This window comes from Pseudocercospora fijiensis (assembly GCF_000340215.1).
Source record: "Pseudocercospora fijiensis CIRAD86 unplaced genomic scaffold MYCFIscaffold_5, whole genome shotgun sequence".
Taxonomy (NCBI): domain Eukaryota; kingdom Fungi; phylum Ascomycota; class Dothideomycetes; order Mycosphaerellales; family Mycosphaerellaceae; genus Pseudocercospora; species Pseudocercospora fijiensis.
Genome location: NW_006921536.1, coordinates 501768 through 525122, shown reverse-complemented (window position 1 = coordinate 525122; position 23355 = coordinate 501768).

The following is a 23355-nucleotide window of genomic DNA, read 5'->3' as shown; positions in this document are numbered from 1 at the left end:
GATGCTCGGTAACTAGGAGCAAATCGCCTAGGCCTAGCGCAGCTTATATTAGCCTATAGCACTATCGTTATAGATATAGTATTATCTTTTATAGTAGCAGGCATATAAACGTAGCTCGTACGTTCTTCTTTCTTCTAGACACTAAGCTTAGCGGCCTAAGGTCCCTATTCTTAGAGGCTATAGGCCTAGGTTGCTACGTCTATCTAAGAGCTAGGAAGGGAGAGGGATCCTCCCTTTCTTAGTATCCTACGTAACTAATACTAATTAGGGTAGGAACAATCTTCTCTAGCGGAGTATCTTATTATCGTTACTACCTAAAGGCGGTTACTAGAGACTAGGAAACTAGAGGGAAGTAGTCCTAGAAGGGCGGGAGGTTAGATTCGGCTAGCTTCCGAATGCTACCCCCGGGATATTATTCGGAAGTTATACCTCGTATAGTTCTTTCTAAGGAAATACAAAAGGAGTAAAGCCGTAGCAATATCAATCGAGGGCAAAAGACAAAAGAGTAAAACAATAGACAAGGTAAAAGCAAAGGAGGGCAATAACTAAGAGCATTAACATCCGTAGGAATAGGTAGTAAGGACTAAAGCTAAAGGGCAGCGCTCTATATTAAGAACGCGGAGAATAGTTAATAGAGGCAAGGAAAGCAACGTAGTAGAGGTAGGAAAGGATATACGATTATTTAGTCTCGGGGTCGTCTAGCTATAATTCTAGGCGGTCTTTATCGCTAGACTAGTTAGGTTCCTCGGAGTTAGAGTTAGATAGCTAGAAGTCTAGTTTACTATTAGAATCGGAATCAATATCGGAAACGCTCTATATATAGTTAACCTATATATAACCCTCCCTTTATTCTTAAGTTATTCCTAATAGCTTACTAAGACGAATCTAGGGATAGGTATAGTTCTTAGGCAGAACAGGATCTAGAATAGCGGTAGGATCCTCCTCCCGATAGGTATCTAAGGACGGTAGAGGGTCTATAGAGGCACTAACTTCCTCCTCGGTCGGCGGAGGGCAGGTAGGTTCTCGTAACTTAACGATCTTCTTTAGATTAGCCCGAGGGTGAGTATGCTTTAAGGTAGCACTATCTAGCTCCTAAAGAAGGTATACGGAACCCGAGTAAAGGACCTCCTTTACTCTATAAGGACCCTTCTACTTAAAGGCTAACTTATAGAAGTAACTATACTCTAGTTCGGACCGGTATAGAAGGACTATATCGCTAACCTTTAGAGGTTCCTAATTAATAGCATTATAGTTATTAAAATACTGCTTAGCCTCTTCCCGAAGCCGACGCTATCGAGTAAGACCCTCTTAAGAAGTCGTAGTTATATCCTTAAGAGCCTTAGCCCGTAGGGTAAGAAGATCTGCCCTAGTACGAACAGACCCCTAATCGTAAACGCCGTGCGTGCGATAGGACAATTTAATAGGAAGAACGGCGTCCCTCCTAATTATAAGCTCCGCTAGCGTAAGTCTAGTCGTATCGATAATAGTAGTTCGGTCCGCTTAGAGAAGGGCTAGGACGCGGGTAGAAATAGGAACTAATCTGTCGCTACTATTAGTTATCTTAGATAGAGTATTAATTAACGACCGATAGCCGCGCTTAATAATAGTATTCGACTAGGGATAGTATAGGGAGATACGAACGCTCTTCGCTCTATACGAAACAAGTAGCACTTAAACCTCCTTAGCTATATTGTTTGTAGCGTTGTCTAAGATAACCTCGTAAGGTGTTCCCTAGCGGCAAAACAGATCCTTAAATAGGAAGGTAGCTATATTACGGGCATTAATAGCACCGCAACCCTTATAGAAATAATAGGCCTCCGGCTATCGAGAAAGACCCTCTCAAATAATATATAGGCTATTATTGCGGCTAAGATAGACCCTATCGCTATACTACCGCTCCCTAACTAACTAGGCAGTAGGGATACGTAGCTCTCCTAGACGTCGGTAGCTGTTCCTAAAGTTACACTTAGGACAGCTCTTATAGTAGCGGGAGACATTAGCCTATACGCCGTCCTACTAGTAGCGTCGACGAAGGATATCGAAGGTACCCTCCGCCGCTCGGTAGCCGAGCTTATCGTAAACGGAACGAAGGATTTCTTATCGGGCTGCCGGATCGTTAATAATACGCTAGAGCGGTATATTAACTATAGCCTATCGCTAAAGGATGCGATCCTTAATAAGGAACCTCCGAGAATAGCGAATAATACGACGGTATTAACTCTTTAATAGACCGGGAGCTCTCTTCGTATAGGTAAAGAAGTAGGCGATATTATAGGAGTCGTCGGAGTAGACCCTATTAAGGATATTATCCCTACCTAGTTCGCCTACCTTAGTATCGTCCTAGTCCTCGCCGTTAGTAGCAGGGTCTTCGTTAGGCTAGTTACTAGGTTAGTCGTCGGTAGTAGACCTAGTAATTACCGGTATAGCGTTAATATAGAAGGCAGTAAAGAAGGTACGGTTAATAACCGCGTCGATATCCTCTTCCTCTATTATCTCGGCAATGTCCTTTTCTATAGTAGGCCTTCTAGAAAGGCTATCCGGTCTAGTATACTTCTTACTAGGAACATAGAAGACGTCGAAATTAAACAAATAGATCTAGGCAACCTACCGAGCTATCGTAGAGTTAGGTAGGTCGGAGGCTATATAGTTAAGTTAATAGACTAGCGTCTAAGCGTCGACTTCTAGGCGAAAGAACACTCTAAAGAGCTAAGGTCGGAACTTCTTAAGAGCCTTATAGACACTAAGGCACTCTCGCTTACTAGTATCGTATCGGGCCTCGATAGGTTTCTATAGACCGGACTCGTACCGGATAGGGTAACGTAAGGAGGGCTCCTTACGATTATACTATATTAGTATCTCGCCGTAGCCTTCCCCGCTCGAGTCGATAGCAACAATTAGTAGACCTACGCCTTCCGAGTAGTTAATAGAGGTAAGCGTAGGCGCGCTAACAAGCGCCTTAGTAACCTTGTCCTTAGCGGCTTAGTAAACGGAGGTCTATTTAAACTCTATATCCTTCTTAAGCAAGGCGTATAGAGGCTTGTATACTAACGCAAAGTTTTCGACCTAGATACGGAAGTAGGAGACTACTCTAAGCTAGATCCGGACATCTTTCTAATAGGTAGGGTCGGGCTAGGACACAATCTTTAGAACCCGTATATTGTTAGGATAGCGGCCGTTCTTATTAGTAACAAACCCGACAATGTTTATACGCTTGTATAGGAGCTAAAGCTTTTCCCTATACACTATTAAGTTAGCCCGCTCTAAGTCGTAGAGGACACTATCGAGGTTCTAGATATATTTAAGAAAGAACCTCCGAATGCTAGGCTCTACTTCTTCGTTATTATACCTAGTTTTAGGCCCTTTAATGCCGATATCGTCGAGGAAAGGCATCGCAGTATAGGAAATGTAAGCCGCGAGGACTTAGTTTATAATACGCACGAACTAGGCTACTAAGTTAGTCGCCCCTTAGGGAAGGGTAGTTTGTCGGTATAGTTTAAGAGGCGTTTCGAAACTAGTTAGGTCTCTACTATTAGGGTAGAGAGGTATCTAGTCGTAGCCCGAGAATATATTAACTAGCGAGGCTACTATATAGTTAGCAAAGGCTTCTAAGAACCTATTAGTCTCCGGAGGAAGATTAGTATCTCTAATCGTAACTGCGTTAAACTTCTAGATAGCGTTAATTAGCCGATACTTCTTTAGCTCCCTAGGAGCTATCTTCTTCTAAACTAGGAAGTATAGATTGCAATACGAGGCATAGGAAGGCTCTAAGGTACTAGCCTTTACACGCTGCCGTATTATGTCCTTAACTATACCTCTTAGGCTTAGGTTTAGCTTAAACCCTAGGTAAGCCTAAGGCTTATACTCGATCGTTCGGATCCTCTATAGAGGGGCAACCTCCGGGTTAATCCTACCTAGATACGTAAAGTTATATACTAATACGGCTTCGCGGTTGTATAGAAGCTCGTATAGCAAATCTAGTTTAAGATCCGAAAGCTCGATACTAGGTTTAATATTCGCTAGTCTCTCCGGCGTTAGCCTCGATCCCCTAGGAATAGTAGAGAACTTTTTAGTAATATACCTCTAGTCGTATAGACTATTCCTAGGTATTAATATCGCTTCGCGGTTAAGGCACTTTTGTCGCTAGTTAGGATTTCCGCCTAGATTAGACCTATCGGTTATATATACGCTACCCTTTACGGGCTTAATCTTATTAGCTACCCTCTTATATAGGGTATATATACTAACCGCTCGTAATACCCGAGCCCTCTCTCTTTAACGTTAGGCCCGGAGATTAGCGCAATAGAATAGCGCGTAAACTTTATCGGAAGTCTCCTTAAGTTAGTAGGTATGCAGCTAGTAATCCTAATTTATAATTCCGGCGAAAACGTTAGATTCCTAATAACACCCCCGGGGTAGCATTAGCTCGGCGCTCTAATTGGTTAGTTCGGATTTAGGCTCGGGTAGATCCGCTTCCGGCGGCGATGCCTACGATAGCATTATTACCGAGATTCGTATACTAGATTGTCGTTGCCGGGTTGTTATACTCGCTATCGCTTCGAGCATTCGCCTCCTTAGTATAGAGCCTAGAAACTAGCCTTATCGTATAGAGCGGCGCACCTCTAGATATAACCTATTTAAGCTATATTAACTTATAGCGCAGATTGCCGGTCTTATAACCGCGCTATAGCGTTTCCCGAAGAGCGCTTAGAAGTAGTAAGGATATCCTCGTAGGACTTGTAGCTAGTATTTCCGATATAACTAGTAAATACGACTCGGTTGCCCTTCTAGTTAGCGATAGTTCCTTCCTAGGAGCTATCGTTTATTAGGACTAAAGAGGTTATACGTAATTAGTATATAACCGGGCTCGAGTAAAGCTAGGGTCTTAATGCCTTAGGCAGGGCTTAGCGCTTAGCAATAGGCTAACTTGCCTGCCTTCCTCCCTCTCCTCCTAGCTCCTTATCGAATACTACTCGTACCTACTACTACCCTATCTACCTACTAATATACCCTTCTTATATAGTATTCGATCTACCCTTTAAGGGTAGCAGCTAGATAGTTCTTATTTCAAGCTTTTAGCGGTATAGCTACGAACAAGACTAATCTAACTATATTGCGCCCGAAGAACGGGACCTACACGTACTATTCTATCGAAACAACCGTACCAATTATTAAGCAAGGCCTTCTATACGGCCTATTATACTAAGTTAAGCATACTAGACCGATATCTACTAATTCCGCTATATCCGTATCTTAGGGGCTAACAATACATTATTAGTGCTACCCCTTATTATAATAGCCGGCTTATTACGAAACAACAATCGCGGCGCCGCTAGTAGCGCTAGCAACGACAATGCTAGTAGCATAGTGCCTACTAAAGTGCCTACTAAAGTGCCTACTAGAGCACCTGCTAAAGTGCCTCCTACTAAGGAGCCTACTACTAGGCCTACCGAAGAACCTATAATTCTAGGTAACGACCTAGAGTTGCCTATTAACGACATTCTTAGTAATATTGTTAACCGTCGATATAGCTAACTAGCCTTTAGCCCTTAACTATTAGGGAGACTTTAAGAAGCTACTTAAAACAGGCTTACTGCCCTACGTTAAGAATAATAGCTAAAGGATAATCTCCTCGAGCTCCGTCGCCTTTAGGAAGCCCCGATAGCAAAACCAATAGCGGGACCTTCTTTACTACCTATCTAAAAGAAGGATGCTAAACTTAAGGACTGTACCGTGTTTAATAGCTCTAGTCGAAAGCAGTATAACGACTACATTCGTAACTGTAAACTTAACTAGCGCAATGCACTAAGAGCGCTACTAGACGACTATTCCTTAGTCGTATACGCTATATAGTATATCAATAGCGACCTAAAGCGTATATAGGATAACCATTTCGACTCCCTTAATAACTAGACTACTGTTTAGTAGCAAACCTACAAAACTATTATACTAGACACCCTTAGAAACCCTATACTAAGGCAATAATATGCTTAGGACCTGTATCTTCGAGCTATATAGAAGACTAATCAATCGGCTCGCTTATTTGAAGCCTATTTAAAAACCCTTAAAGACGACCTTCCGCCTAAGACTAATTCTATATAGATCTCGGAAATACGCCCTAAGCTTAGGTAGGAGCTTATTCTCGAATTAGACCGCCGTCGCATATTCGAATAGGCTAACCTAATACGTATTCAATTCATAGTTAAAGTGGAAATAGCTAAACGAGCTGCTTAGCTTTAGTAACGACTAGAATTAAGGATCCAACTAGCTAGTACTAACCGTAGCAACCGTAGTAGCCGCGGAGGAAACTAAGGTTCCTATTAGGACAACAATGCTAACAATAGGAATAGTAACGATCGTAGAAGAGGCCGTAGCCGGCGGCTATATAGAGGAGGCCGCGATAGGGGCCGTAGAAGGGGCTCGTATCCCTATAATGCTAACCGCTCGGCTAATAATAGCAATAACAGCTACGGTAGTCTACTAACCGGGTTGAAGTGCTTTAATTGTAATAGTACTAGCTATCTACTAGGCCAATGCGACAAACCTAAGGACTAGGCCCGAATTAACTATACTTCCGCTAAATACCGAAAGTACCTCTTAGCGGCTAACGCTACCCCTATAGGCTAACCTTCGAAAAAAGAGTAAGCGCCGTACTAACTGTTAGCCTCGTACGGCGTAAGACTATCGACATTGTGCTAGCTATAACACGCTCCTACCTTATATAGGACACGAAGGGCACTACCTATTAAACTAAGGTTATGCTAGATCTAGGAAATTCAGTTAGTGCCCTTATTAGCTATCGCCTAGCTAAGCAATTAGACCTTCGACAACTGCCGAAGACTAACCTACTAACCCTTGCTTAGTTTAATAACGCTCGGCACTTAACCTATAGAGCCTACTATGTTCCTATAGCTCTAAAGGACGACCTCGGAAATAAACGCCTACTAGACTTTACTACCTACGTAGTAGATATAGACAACCTATATAGGGGGGCTACTATTGTTATTAGCAACCCTGTTCTTAAGTACTACGCTATAGCTATAGACCTAGGCCTCTAGAAGTAGCGATTTAGAATCGCTAGGAAAGAGGACATTAAATACATTAATGTTAGCAAGTGCCCTAACGATATTAGGGTCCTGTTTATTAGCAACCTAACACCTGCCTTAGCTAATCCGATAGCTAATCTTCTCGGTAGAGATAACGATGAACCTATACCCCCTAATAGTATAGACCCTAATTAGCTCTCTCGTATACTAGTGCCTATTCGAGAAACCTATATTAATGTATTTAAATACTACCTAGTATCGACATTGCCTATGTTTAAAGAGACGGATTATAAGATTAATATTATAGAGGGCAAGGAGGTTCCTTTTAGCCCCCTCTACAACCTTAGTAAACGAGAGCTTGCTATACTGCGTAAGTACCTAGAGGAAAACCTAGCTAATAGTCGAATCCGATATAGTAACAGCCCTGCTAGTATACCTATCCTGTTCGTGCTAAAGAAGGATAGCGGCCTACGTTTATATATTAATTATAGAGGGCTTAACGCTGTTACTATCAAAGACCGCTATCTACTCCCGCTTATTAATAAGACCCTCGACCGCCTTTCTAGTGCCTACTACTATACTATACTAGACATTAAGGATGCGTACTATCGCATCCGTATCCGCAAGGGCGATAAATAGAAGACAGCCTTTCGCACTCGTTATAGCTATTTCGAGTACTTAGTTATGCTATTCGGCTTAGCTAATGCTTCTATAACATTCTAGTCCTATATTAATCGGGCCCTTTCGGGCCTACTAGACTACCTCTATGTAGTTTACCTAGATAACATCCTAGTTTATATACACTTACCTAATATTACGGAGTACTAGGCTATAGTCCGTAAGGTGCTCGATCGCCTACGAGCCTATAGACTATATTACAAGCCTTCTAAATACACCTTTACTACTAAGGAGGTAGCCTTCCTTAGTTTTATCGTATTAACTAAGGGTATTAAGGCTAATCCTAACCGGATTAAGACTATTACTAAGTAGCCAACACCTACTAGTATTAAGGAACTTTAGTCGTTCCTCGGCTTCGCTAATTTCTATCGTCGCTTTATTAAGGGCTATTTACGACATATAATGCCCCTAACTAAGCTTACTAAAACTAAGGCAAACCCTTCTAGAGAGTTTAGGTAGACTAACAAAACACAAGCCGCTTTTAACGGTCTAAAGCAACGCTTTACTAAAGTCCCCTTATTGCACTATTTCGTACTAAGTAAGCAGATCCGAATTGAGACTAACGCTTTACAGTTCGCTATATTAGCTATTATGTCACAATAGGCTAATAACACCTATTAGTACCCGATTGCCTTCTTTTTACGAAAGATAATCGATATAGAGCGTCGCTACGAGACCTATAAGTAAGAGCTCCTAGCTATTGTCGAAGCCTTCAAGCATTAGCGCTACTATCTTAATAGTACTTAGTATACAATTTAGGTCTATATAGACTATAACAACCTCCGTAGTATTACTAAGGTTACTAGGGTTATAGGTCGATAGGCTAGATAGGCCGTCTACCTCGCCGGGTTTGATTTTAATATATTATACTAGCTAGGCGTAAGTAACCCTGCCGATAGCCTATCGAGGCGACCTAATTACGATAGCGAGACCTAATATATTAATTCTTTGTTTCTAACCCTGTAGTATAAGATTGCTATAGCCCGTATTGTTAATAAGCAAGTGTAGGATAAGCGGACTTCCGGACCCCGCGGCGGCAACAAATACTATAGCGGAGTTGTCGTTCTTCTAGTACGCGTTAGAAAGGACGTAGATCGCTCGAGCTATAATAACTCGATTAAAGACATTGCTATCTATAGTAATAGCCTATATAGCGACAGCACTATAGAAGAGGTTGTAGTAGTTCCGGCTACTAGTGCTATTAGATGCATACAATGCGTACCTCGTTTAATAGCGAGGGTGCTATTAAATAACCTTGCAAATAGGGATAGTTAATCGTTTATAGATAAGCTATTGCGTACTTAGCAGAGGGACGCCTTTGCTGTCGAGCGTATTAATAAGCTTGTAAGTAGGCGGGCGACTCGATCTAGTAAGAGTAATAACAATTAGTCGATCGACGACAAAGGTTACTTAAAGTTTAAGGACAGATACTATGTCCCCGCTAAACAATCGATTAGACAAGAGCTTTTAAAGAGGCACTATAATAGTAAGCTCGCTAGTTACTATAGCATAGAGAGGTCGCACGAGTTACTATCGCGTATATACTACTAGCTAAATAGTGAGCGGTATATAAAGGAGTATATATAGACCTATATAGTATACTAGCGAGTTAAAGCACCGAAGCACTTGCCGTTCGGCGAGTTGTCTTCGCTCCCTATTCTAAAGAAGCTATTTACTAAGCTAATAATAGACTTTATTATAGGCCTTCTACCTGCTAGGCGCAGGGGTAGCAAGGACGTGTATAATGCTATCCTTGTTATAGTAGATCGATTTACTAAAGGCGCTCGATATATCCCGGCGCGGAAAGACTAGACTGCTATTAATATAGTAGAGGCGCTATAGAGTAACATCTTCTATACCTATTAGGGAACCCCTAAGGGGATAGTCTCCGATAGGGGCTCGACATTTATATCTTACTATTAGAGCGAGATTTGCTTACAGCTAAGACTAAAGTATCGGCTATTAATAGCCTTCTATTATAGGCGGGACGAGTAGGTCGTAGGTAGAGGTACATATATAGGGAACTGTATACTATAGGCCTAGTACTTAGTAAACTGCGAGGGGTCGGCGTAGTATTGTATACTTCGAAGGGAAAGCGTTATATATATTAAAAAGAAGAGAATAGACGTAGGGAGGGCTATATTATAGCTAGATTAGGTACATTTCCTATATCTCTCTTGCTATGTGTTGTCGTAGCTGTGTCTCCTTGTATTGTGTGTGTATATTCTAATTATGAAGGTAGGTATATATATTCTAAGGTATAAAAACAGGGGAAGAGGGTACAAGTAGGCACACCTATACTAAGCCGGGTTTCCCTACTACATTTTTAGAAAATGTAGGCGGGACGAGTAGGTCGTAGGTAGAGGTACATATATAGGGAACTGTATGCTATAGGCCTAGTACTTAGTAAACTACGAGGGGTCGGCGTAGCATTATATACTTCGAAGGGAAAGCGTTGTATATATTAAAAAGAAGAGAATAGACGTAGGGAGGGCTATATTGCAGCTAGATTAGGTACATTTCCTATGTCTCTCTTGCTATGTGTTGTCGTAGCTGTATCTCCTTGTATTATATATATATGTTCTAATTATAAAGGTAGGTATATATGTTCTAAGGTACAAAAACAGGGGAAGAGGGTATAAGTAGGCACACCTATACCAAGCCGGGTTTCCCTACTACATTTTCCCTCCCGGACTAAGAAGTCTGCCCTTAGACTAACGCTTCCTTACCTCCCGGACTAAAAAACCTTAAATACGTAAAGAAACCAAACCGACTATCCTATAACGGTATCCTAGCTAGCTAGCTACTATACCCTATTACTTATTTCTTTCTACTACGAGTCGCTAGTCTACTATAGTTACCTCTACGGCCCTAGCCGCTATAATTGCCTCCTCGCCCCTACTAGTTAAATTAGTCGATAAGAGCCTAGGTCCGCGTCGCCTTAGCCCGTATGTCCTAGCGGGTCTGTCGCTTATTCGGATTGGCTATAGGGTTCGTAGGCTGCTTTAAAGAAGATGGCTAAGGAGGCTGTTTCTTAGGAATACTAAGCTGCTAGGAGTTAACGTTCGGGAGTACTCTACTAGGAGTAGAGACCTTCGAAGCGTAGGTAGTAGGTTTCGCTAAAGGGGCGCTAGACTGCCGCTAGTTAGTAGGAAGGTCTGCCTTACTAGGTTCCTATTAGTATATAAATCCCTAGCCTCCCTAGTCAAACTCCTCCCTAGCGTTAGGCGTAGGCTAATATCGGTAGAAATTATCCTAGTTTAGGCGTATATACCGATCTCCGCTATTGTTTAGGATGCAACTCTAGTCTTTTAAAGACTATACAAGGGCCTTAAAGAATGATTTCTCCCCGAAACGTTCCTACTCGAGGCGAATAACCTTACTTAATATCTTAGAGTATACCGACGCTACATCCTTGCGATACTGCTTTAAATAGTTCTCGAGTATGTATAAGGAGCCTTCTTAGTTAAGGTTGCGAAAGAGTCTTCGAATATATTGCTATACTATAGTATCGTCCTACTTTAATCGACCGACGAGGGCTTCCGAGATTAGGTTATTGTTACGTAGGCGCACTACAGCCGGGAACGCGTACGGAGGGGCACCGTACTTGTTTGTAAGACTAGAGGGCGAGGTAGGGCTAGGAAGAAGGTCTCGATAGGTAGCGGCGAGTTCCTAAAACGTACCTCTAGCTTCGTAATCGAGCTTTCTAGTTACTAAGTCGTATCGGTAGAACTAGGGGAGTATAGTTATCCTCTTAGTGTTCTTCGGTAATGCCTAAGCGCCGTATAGAAGGTAGGGAAGGGTTAGGCGTACTCTAAGGGCACCGACCGGGTACTACTCCTAGCCTATATTTCGACACTTGCCTTTTAGCTCGTTCTTAATAAAGTTATTAAGGGTATTCTCTATCTTAGTATTTAGGCAATGTGTATTATAGTTGATAGAGAGAATGTAACCCCGAGGGGCGTACGTAGGGCCCTTTTCTTAGCGAAGGGTCTCAAGTTCCTTATACTATTTGTTAAAGACTTCTAGTTAGTAGATCCTAGCGAAGACCTTCGTAGCAGTCTCTACCGTTTTAGGGAGGAAGGATACGGAGCCTTGAACTTAGTTTATAGCAATGCCTTCTTAGAGATCGAGAGGGTACTAGTTAATATAGGCAAACTCGGTCGAACCGCCGTTACTAGGTTGAGTTATCTTAGCGTAGTACGGGTAGGAGATTAGGTTAAGAGCGTAATTAGGGCGGGTAAGGCCGTAGAGGAGCTAGTAGATAGGGTCTCCTCGGCAGATCTGCTAGAACCTAGAATAGAAGGCGGTTCGAAGCTAACCCTTATTCGAGACTCCGTTAACTAAACGCTAATACTAAAGGTACATTACAGCCTCTAGCTTAAACTAGTTAGAGAGGGACATCTTTCCGAAGGGTAGAGGGGCCGCGGCGACTTCGACTTTCTTATTATTATACTAACTAAAGACGGCCGCTCTATATAGTTTAGTAGAACCTTTGTCGCTCGTAATGCTATCTAAGGTAATAGTACTATCTCTTGCCTAGGCATCCTAGCTAGCCTTTATTATTACTCCTATACGGGAGAAGGCCTTACGAATCTTAGTAGCAATCGCTAGGGTAACGCGTTTAATAGTTAAAGGGTTGTATATCTTGCTCTCGTAACTGTAGGCCTTAGGGAAAAAGCGATATAGTCTAAGGTAGTCGCTAGGGATAGGAGGACGGCGAGTCTTCCGAAACAGGTTAGGTCTCTTAGTTCGAAGGCGGAGCAGGTCGTTCCGGTACTTATATCTAGGGCTACTTAAGGTTTCTATTATCTGCTCTCGACCGACCTTTCCTCGAAATCTAACTACTATCCTAAACAGGTAGCGGGTATGAGTATAACAAGGCGGGTAAGGGGCAGTTACAATAAGGGTAATTGCTCTTCCCTACGTAGCGTTATTAGATTTACTATCGTACTGCATTAAAGCACTACGGTCGGCTTCCGAGAATCTATTGCAGCTACAGTAGGCTAGGCTGTTTCTAATTTGAGTGTCCTTATCGGGGGTTAGTTCCTTATAGTATATAGTGCCTCCCCGCTTAGGTCCTAAGGCATTAAGGTCGTCGGTTAGGTTCTCCTCGAGGGGTATAGTAAGATCTCTACTCGGCTTATTAAGTCTATTCGATCTGCGGGTCCTTCCTAGAGGGGGGATAGGCGTAGTAGTTCGAATTCGACGAGTAGGCGGAGCCCCTAGAGCAAGGCTGTTATTACTACTCCTACTACTAGTCCGATCGGGCAGCGAAGAAGAGTTTTCGACTAGGAGATTAGGGCGAGTCGTATTACGTTATAGAGGCGTATTTTAGCGAGAGCCGATAGGCTAAGTAGGGCGAGCGGGCGATAGCTACTAGTTGTCCTATCTAGCTAGAGGGTCGCTAGCCGGGTTATATATAACTAGTGATCTAATAGGTGTACTAATTCGCTTATATGTGCCTATACGGGATCGAGGGATATTAAGCCCTAGGGTCCTAGAAGTAGTGCCTTCAATATAGCTATCTAGCGGTCTCGAAAAAGGGCGCCCGTCGGGAGTAATAGCAATAATAGGAGGGCCTTCGTATTAGCTAATTCGAATACTAATAGCCTTAAGCTTCGCCTTACTAGCCTCCGATCTCTAAGAGAAGAATTTATTCTTACCCTCCTTGCGAGTGTTATCCTCCTTATCTACTACGCAGTCCTTAGTAGTAATAGTAACGGTATTAACATCTGCCCGTCCCTATCTCGCCCTAAGCGTTCGGCGGTATAGGTAATTGCTTAGGATGCGAAGAACAAGCTAAATTTCGGAAACCTAGCTAGCGTCCTTAAAGTTTGCGTAGTTATTAAGCTTTCTATCCTTCTATAGCCTAAAGACTCGAGCTATTTCCTTCGCGGTATTACCTCGGACATTATAGAGGTCTAGGTAGTTCCTAAAGAATATAGGACTATTAGCAATATCGTTCTTACGGCGATCTTCCGTAGCCTTCCTACGAGTAGCGGCGGCTTGTAGGGTAGCAAATTCGTTACCTATATACTGCTCGAGGGCCTATACTATAGTAGATCCTCGGGTACGAAGAACATCTCCTATTTCTTTCGGCAGTCCTTTAAAGAGCGCCTCCTTAAGCCGATAATAGGTTAGCTCGGTGCCTTTAATAAAGTTATTAACGCTTCCTAGGTTGTCGTAGATTATATCTACTTTAGTTTAGCGGGATAGGTTAGCGGATTGAAGATATTATACCTATTCGAGTAGGGTGTTGTAATTGCTTAGTCGCTAGTCGGAAGGAAGGTAGGAAATGCCGCTATAGGCTACGCTCGTAATAAGGTCTCGACTAGAGGCTTCTACTATTGCGCGCTTACGAGGCGGTAGAGGGGGTTTTGCGTATCGGGTCGCGTAGAGGAGGTAGGGGTTTGTCGGTCTTTAATAGTTAATTAAGGAGGGTAGTGTTTGCTATAAGCGCCTATCGCTTTGTCGAGGGAAGGGCGGTATAGGTGTGTTTATTTGTAAAGAAGTTTAGGCGCGAGAAAGATCGCCTTTTTGTCGTAGTAAGGGCGCGGGTGCGCGGGAAGGGACGGGAGGCACCTGCCTTACGCGTACACGCGCGTTTATATATAAATCCGAAAGTAAGGCATATATCCTAAAGGAAGTAAAGGGTTGGCAGCGGGCAGCGGCGACATTTCTAAAGGCCTAGGTAATTCGCGTAGTAGCGAGATTCGAGGGCGTAGGACTAGAGCACTTAGATCTAGGGAGTTAAGCATTATATAGCGTACTAACCCCTCCGCTTCAACCCCTACCGCATTAAGGTATAGTAACAAGGGCTCCTCCGGGTAGTATAGGGGTAGTAGTAGTAGTCGCAATGTATCCTAGCTAGCTAGCTACTATAGGCGGGAGCTCCCGGGATTCTTAGAAATCTCGACATATCGGCCGGCGTAGGCTATAGAAATAATATAAAGGAAAGGGTTTTAAATAAAGGAAATTTTTAAGGTTAGGTAAGGTTTTCCTAGGCTTACTCCGTAGGGTAGGCTTCGGTTTTAGTAAGCTAGGCGCGACGTGGAGCTTCTAGCAGGTCCCTTTTTACCGAGTTAAAATTATTTACTCGCTCTACGGGTAGGCAGGTACTTAGACTACCCCGGGGAGCAGGTCTAGGGATATTATTAAGGATAGGGGCTCCTTACTAAAGCCCCTACCCTCGTCGGTAGTAGTATAAAGGAAAAGAAGCAACGATAGGGCTCTAGTAGTAGTACTCTATCCGGCTACTAATATATAAAGGGACAATCGATCCTAGTATACGTCGATAATCCGTTTAAATACGCGAATAAGGGTACTAGCGAGTGAAAAATTCGGTGCAAAGCGAGTGAATAGGAGTAAAAGGGGAGGCTATACGCGAGTAGTTATAGGTTTATCGGGCCTACTAAGGTAGTAGTAGTCTATTTTCGTTGCATTCTATAGCCTACTCCGCTTCTAAGGGTTCGTTAAAAGCTCCGGGGTTTGAGCCTAGGCCCTTAGAGTTAGCGGTACCGCGGAGCTCCTCTTATTCGATCTAGGTAAGCCGAAGCCTGTCTCGTATTCTTATTAAGGACAGCCTATATTCGTTGTCTCCCTAGTTCGCAATGTTGTCTATAGCCTCCTAGGCGAGAAATCTAATGCCTCGCCGCCTATATAGGTTAGTATATACTAGGGTAGCAAGGCTAGTCTCTACTAGGGCCTTAAGGAGATGTAGGTTGTGTTCGAACTTCAATATGTTTATCTCGTCGTAGACCTAGACTCTTTAGGTCGTCTACTAGCTAGGGTCTCGCTATAGTGCTAGTCGAAAGCTAGGGTCCTAGGTAAGCCTCGGAAGAGCGCTAACGTAGTAGGCTTGTTCGTATAGATCCTGCCTTCTATATAGAATTGCTATCTAGCCGAATCTATAGTGTTAAGCTAAAGGCTAGGTTACCCCTCCCTAGGTAAATAGGGCTAGGTAGTTGAAAGCTAGAAAACTATTAGGTTCGGTCGAGCTATTAAAGAAGAGATAGTTATTCGAGTAATCTTCTATAAGGGGTACGCTAAGAAGGTCCCGTATTAGGTTGTTAATCTAAGAGATAGGATCAACTTTAGGGTCGACTCGGTATATAGCTATAGTATAGGCTTGAAAGGCTCGCCTTTGCTCCTCCCTAGGAAGGGATGTAATCGTATAGACGTCTATATCCCTTTCTTTACCGGACTTAGCATTAGACTAGCTATCGTCCCTAGACTCGGAGGACTTAGACTAGCTATCTCTATCTACCTCGACTTCTTTATTAATAGGTTCGTTATTCGTCGTAGTAGCGTTTTTACCCGAGATCCGGTTAGGTCGGAATAGAGGTACTTCCTTTAGTCGATCGCGTAGAAAGGTAATAGCTAGATTAGCCCTATCGAGTTCCGCAAGGTAGTACGAGGTCCTAGAGGTAGTAATCCCCGTAATACGAAAAGGGCCCTTCTAGCGAAAGGCAAGCTTGCTAGACCTCGAGTGCTCGATTTCGCTCCTAGTAATAAGCATAAGGGACCTAATCTTAAGGGGAGCGTTAGATACTACTCCCTTCTCGTCGTGCTAGCGAGCATTCTCTTTACGAGTCCTCTTTAGCCGAAGGGCCGCCTCTTCGTTATCGTTAGGCATATATGCTAGTTATTAAGCACGGTATACAAGTAGCGAGGCAGTGTCGCGTATAGTATCCTAATCAACTTTTTAGAAGGTTCGGTAGATATTCTCGATAGGAAGGATAACGTCGGCCCCTCTATATATAACTTTAGTAGGCGTTTTTCTAGTCGTTCGTCGGTATATCGTTCGGTCGGCCTATAGGATAGGTAGGACGTGTTTTCTCTAACTATTTATAGTGCCGTTCGTCAGTTTAGAAAGGGCAGCTAGGATAGGTCGGTTTCTAACCTCGATTTAACTATTTGCCTTCGGGTAGTATAGGGAAATCCGTACCCGGTACGTAGCTATTCGCTTAAGCAATTCCTTAGTGTCCTTCCGATTCTTAGATCCGTTGTCTATAACGAATTCATCCGGATAGCTATATCGGCAATAGACCTCTTCGTATAGGAACTTAGCTATTTGCTATATACTAACCGACTTGCCCGAGTAGTTAAATATCCTCCCCTCTACCTAGCCGCTAACAACCTTACGCGCTAAGGCAATAGACCCCTTATTGTCGATATAAAGCATATCGGCAACCTAGCGACGGCTAACAACTCGAATATAGGTAGGGTAAAGCGTCCTAGCAATCTTATATCCTTCTCGCATCCGGTATATACGATAGGACCGAACCTATATAGCGATTTAGGACTACATTCTATACTAGAAGTATCTTTTCGAGGCTAGATAGTATACTACCTCCCGGCCTTTATAGCTATAATCCTCGTAAAGCGATTAGATGATTTCCTCCCTAGCCTTTTCGCTATTAATTACTCGTTAAAGGGGACAATTCGGATAACGCTAGTAGAAAAGGAGCCGATCCTTAATAATGTACTTCTAGGCAGTACGTCGAACCCTTCGGGCTTCGCTTCGAGAGATGCCTTACGGAAAGCGAAGGGTCGATTTAAAGTATCCGATAAGAAGCGATTCTCGAGACTAGTATTCGTCCTCGTTAAGGAAACTAGACTTAGCTAAGGGATCGATAGGCTTAGACTGTACTATGCTATAAAAGAAGTCGTTGTCGATTATGTTATCGTCGTCGACCTAGTTATCTCGTTCGACGATATCCTCTTTAGTAGGGTTACGACGGGATAGACTATTAGCCGTAGAGTGTTTTCGCCCGGGGACATACTTAACTTCGAAGTCGAACAGTCGGATCTAGGCTACCTAGCGAGCTATTACAGAGTTAGGGAGGTCCGAGGCGGATTTGTTAAGCTAGTAGATAAGGGTAGTAGTATCGATTTCGATCCGAAAGTACTACCTAACGAGATACTTCTTAAACTTCTTTAGTAGTTTAAGTATAGCAAGGCATTCTCGTTTACTAGTATTATATCGGGCTTTACTTTCGGTCTAAAGGCCGCTTTCGTACCGAATAGGGTAACGCTTCTTTACATTGTCCCTTTCGTACTAGTTTAGGCTACTACTATATCCGGATCTACTTGCGTCTAATAGAAGGATAATCAACCTAGTACCCTTAGTATAATCGATCGAGATAAGAGCAGGGGTAGTAGTTAGCGCAGCCTTTAAGGTATCTATAGCGACTTGCTAATCCGGTCCCTATAAGAATTCGACATCGGCCTTTAGGAGGTAGAAGAGTAGTCTTACTATTATTGCGAAGCCCTCGATCTAGATACGGTAGTAGACATAAACCCTAAGGAAGGCCTATACGCTAGACTAGTTCTTAGGTATTAGCTATGCGACAATCTTTGCAACTTTCTCTATATTAGGGTATCTTCCGGAAATATCAATAACGTAGCCGATATATTTTAGCTTTTTATAGAGGAACTAAGATTTCAGACCTAAAACAGTATACCTAGTACGCTTAATGTCTATAAGAACACTATCTATCTATTAAATATGCTTAGTAACGAATCTTCTTAGGCTAGGTTCGACCTCTTTATTATTATATCGGGTCTTCGGGCCCTTAATACTAATGTCGTCGACAAACGGCCTCGTACGGTAGGAAATATAGTTAAAAAGGATTCTTGTTACTACTCGGACAAACTAGGCAACGGAGTTTATCGCTCCTTGCGGAAGGGTAGTTATTCGTATAAGGCTAAGCGGGGTGTTAAAGGCAGTTATATCTCGATCGGCCTCGTAAAGTAGGACTTAGTCGTATCCGAAAAAGAAATCGATTAGGGACGAGACAGTATAGTTAGTAAAATCCTCGGTAAAGCTATTAGTATTAGGAGGGAGGTTTCCGTCCCGCATTATATAGCGGTTTAGCTCTATAGTAGCGTTAATTAGGCGATATTTCTTAGTTCCTTTCTTCTAGACTAAGAACTATAGGTTCCGGTATGCTCCTTCGCTAACTTTAAGTACCCTATTCGCAATTCGTTCTCGGATCATTTCTTCTATAATATTTACTAGGCTAGGCTAGAGGCGGAAGGTTAGTTTTCTCTAGGGTTTATAAGGAATTGTTCGGATCCGTTAGGGAGGTACTATATCCGCGTCGACTCTTCTAATTTCGGCAAAGCTCTAGGTAAGGGCTTTTTCCCTATTATAAAGTATTTCATAGAATAGATCTAGCTCCTTAGGAAGAAGTTCTATTTTAATAAGAAGCTTTGCTTTCCTTTCCTTAGTTAGGCGCGAGCTACGTAGTATGTCTAAGAACTTCTTAATTAGGTACTTCTAGTTATATAGTCTAGTTCTAGGCGGAAGTAACGCTTCTCGAGCAAGCCGTTTCTTTTTCTAGTAAGGGTTACTACCGGTCGTTATACTCCCGGTTATCGTAGTGCTAGCTTCTATAGGTCTCACTTTGTCTGCCTTTTTCTTATATATGCTATAAACTCCGACCGTACGGCTAGTATCCGAATCTTCCTTAAGCATCCTCTTAATAGATAGCAGCTAGGTAGGGAACCTTCGAAAGCTCTAAAACCTATAGTGCCGCTTATACTAGTTACAAAATCTGTTCGCCTCCGACTATTAAAGGATTGTCGCCTAGTCGTTACGAGTTGTAGGCTCGAGAATCGCCTCCGTACGCCTAAGCCAGGTAAGGCTATTCGTCGGGTATAGCTAGGAAGAATCTTCGAGAAAGGACTAGCGTTATATAGCTAGGACCGATACGTCGTCGTATACCCGCTCCTAGATATAGTGCCTAGCTAGGCGGCTTTTGTATAGGGTACTACTAGAAGGCAATTGCGGGGACGCGGGAATGCCGGGACAAGCCGGGGCTAGTCTAAGCGAGATCGGAAAAGGTAGCGGGAGCGGGGGCGGGCCGGCTACCGGACTAATCAATGTACCTTAGCTAGCTAGCTAGTATACCCTAGGGTTACTATCCTTTTTGCTATATAGCCCCGCAACAATATTTCTTATTAAATAATAGGTCGCAACGGTACGTATAATATCCCTACCTAGCGGTTTCGAAAAAGGGGCGGACTCGACGCTAGTTTCTCGTCCGCTACCTAGTTTTTTAACTACTAGGTATTATTGCGACTAAGGAGCTCCTTAAGTAGGATACAATTCTTAGAGCTAGTAAGGGTAGTAAAGGTAGTAGAGCGGCCCCCGCGCGTAGAAATAGTTCCTTCCTAGGAGCCGTCGTCTATGTTTCGAGCGATAAGGCGGTTCTTGCGAGCCTACGGGCGACTAAGAATAATAGGGAGGTCGTTATCCCCTAGGGGTGTAATAAGGAAGTCGGTTTTATACTCGACATTAAAGGTAGAGATAGGAACGGAAGTGCTAATACCGATAAATTTAGCCCTTCCTCTAGCTCCTCGTATATTTAGAATAAGACCCTTTAATAGAGCAAGGCTAGCTCGCTATAGGAACTTCGCGTTTAGTATATTCCCCTCGGAGCCTTTATTAATAAGAGCGCGGATCTTAAGGCACCTATTAATAGTAATAGTAACATACGGACTAGGAATAAGGGCGAAGTTGTCGTCGACCGATAAGAGGCAAATCTAGCTAGGGTCGATATAGAGCATCTCGTTAGGTAGAGCATCTACTCCGGATGAAATAACCTGTACTGCGTAGTAGTTAAGTCTGTTCCTCCGGCTAATCGAATTAGGGTCCCGGACAACCTCTTCGTTAGCGGCCTCGTATTCCTCGTAGCTTTCTTCCTCGTCGAGGCTAGTAAAGAATTCCTAGGCGGAGGTAAGGACTGGAATAGGGTAGTCTTTAGGCCGCCTAGGTCTACCTTTCCTAGTAGCTAAGGTAGCTACCCTACCTACTATTTCTATAATCTAGTAAGGGATCTTGTCGGTTTTATCCTTTTCTAGCTCCCGAATCCTTATAGCAAGCGCGTTATCGTTTAGCTAGCGTATAACGAGCTTTTAACACTCCGGAATGTAGGCGAGGGCCTTAGTATTACTAAGCTATATACCGTTCCTACTAAGGAATTTCTTTACCTAAAAGTCGGGGTCCTTATAGTGTTTCTAAAGATTCTTTATAATGTTGGTTGTCTTAGGCTCTTTTCGCGTAGCTCTCTGCCGGCTCGGAGGGTTTACTCCCTTCGATAGTTCTTTAGCGGTAGGCTTCGGGGTAGGCGGTAGTACGTTATCTATTTCCTAATTACTATCCTTAGGTAGGCTAGCGTTACTATTTAAGGATTTAGCAGTAGGCTGCCTGTAGGTACTAGAAGGGCTAGTAGCAGGGGTTCTACGACTAACCGTTTCCTTAGACTAGGCTCTTGCTCCTAGAGGTAGTAGGCTCGGGGACCTTTAAGTAGTTCTTCGAGGCTAGGTTTGTTTACGAATTGCTTCTTCTGCCTCGCGAACGCTAAGCCCTTAAACTACGTTGCGAATGCCCTTAGTCTTCGTAGCACCTTTCTACTTAGTAGTAGCTTTCCGGATCCGATTTGTGTCGGTAATAGCGGTAACGGGAAGACTATTCCTAAGCGGTGTATCCTAGCTACGAGTATAGGCAAGGGTATCTATAACTATAGCCGCCTCGTAGTCGCTAAAATCTAGCTCTTTATCGGCCTCCTCGACTATACCTAGATCGTAGGGCCTTTAGTATAGTATAACCCGCCTAGTAGTAGTAGGGGCAGTAGTAGGGGCAGGAAGGCCGTTTCGAGCATCGTTTAAAGCGATCCCTCCGTAGGGATTTCCCGGAGACCTTAAAGGTAGAGGGGGAAGAGTAGAAGGAATTATCGGAGCTAGGGCTCGAGGAGTCGGAACTCGAGGGCCTAGTTAAGCTATAGCACTAGGGGCTGCAGTTCGCCTTAGTTGCTAAGAAGGATAGTTGAATTGTTTTCGAAGGGCTTCTATTCTAAATTTAGGTAGGAAAACAATCTCCTACTAGTAATAGGCCTTAAGGAGAGGAAGTATAATAGCGAGCTTTAGGAGGGTAGGACTGTTACGGAAGCGGAATAGGGTAGCGTATAGTGTACCTAGGGGCCCGAAGTACTACGTACGGTCCCGAATGTAGTAGAACCCTTGATCTTGTATATACCGGTAGGGCCTACAGTTTAGACGAAGGTAGCCTTTAGCTCTGTAATAGTAATAGCGACCCTCTATACTAGGGATAGATTGAAAGGCAAAGGCGTCGAAGGTTAGCCCTTATACAAACTAGTTATTATATATCTAAGTTGTAGGGGTGTTGTCGCTTTAAAGGGGGTAGAGGCGCTATAGGGCATACGAATCGGTATTAGTATTAACCGGACCTATAGTAGGGCCCCTCCAATTATCTCGAGAGAGGACGTAAAGTTTCAGTTCTTAGAACTGCTTAATAAGGTCGTCGATACCGGGGTCCGTAACTAGCTTAAGGGCTACCCCCTGTCGCTAGATATCTAGGGTAGGGCGTGTGCTTAGCATTCTTTTCTTAACTGTCTCTCGTAGCTCTTTTAAATAGCTACTGTCGTTACTAGTAAGGAGCGAGAAGCCCTATCGGCTACGAGCTAGGTCGTACCTAGTACGATAAATCTATTCGAAGTCGGTATAGGATTCCTTATCGTAAGGGTAGATGCTGCATTTTTCGTAGATCCGAGGTATAATAGTAGGTATAGAACCTCCTAAGCCCTTTAGAAACAGACGGCTCCTCGTAACATTATTAAGAAGCCTCCTTAGTATCCCTTTAGCGATACTATAGAAGTCCTAGCAAAAGCGAAGGGTATTACTCTTAGCTGTTTGTCTAGTGTATAGCTGCTTAAGGTACTCGCGGGAGTTTAGCCGAACCGCGACATCCTAGTTAGCAAACTCGCGCTTAAACTTCTTTAAGAAGGCTTCCTACGCAAGAGGCTTACTGCCTAGGAGCCGAGTAACTCGGGGTCGGATGCTAGTTTCACAATTAGCTATAAGGAGCTTTACCGTAGTAGCCGTTTCGGCCCTTAGATAGTATCGCTTAAGGATAGTAGAAAACCTTTTAACAAAGTTAGTAGCGTTTTCTCTAGTAAAGAGGGGGTTTTTAACGGTCCCTAGGAGGGGCATCTACGGCTTTAAGTCCGAGAAGGCCTAAAGAAGACCTTAGAGAAGTTAAGGGGATAGCCCTCCGGTTGCCTAGACAAGCTACTAGGGAACTTCTCGAGTACTACCCTCCTAGGCAGTGCCTCCTTAAGTCGCTTCTCTATTTTCTATACTAGTATCCTTATCGCTTCCCGAGGCCGTAGTCCTCTCGGCATCCGAGTTAGTATCGAGGTAGTTGCGAATAAAGTTTAGTAGTAGGTCTCGGTAGGTACCGGTATTAGAGGGGGCCTACAAAGGCGGCTCCGCCGGGGTAGGGTTGTTATTGTTTTCTTAGGAGCTTATTTCGTCGATAGAATAAACAATTTGTAGAAGACGATAAACGATTAGAATAAATAGGAAGGATACAGTATCGATAAAATTAGACAGGTTGCTAGTTATACTTAAGGTAAGGAGGGAGTATAGACGGGCTATAGCGTACTTTGTAGTACGTATCGCGTCTGTGTTCTCGAAGTAAGGGGAGGGTAGGCGGTAGTCCGTATATATATAGAATAAAGGGGGCGGCGAATGTTACCTAGCTAGCTAGCTAGCATACCTGCTACACCCGTTCTAGGCCCCCTTTGTTCCTCTCTTATTAATT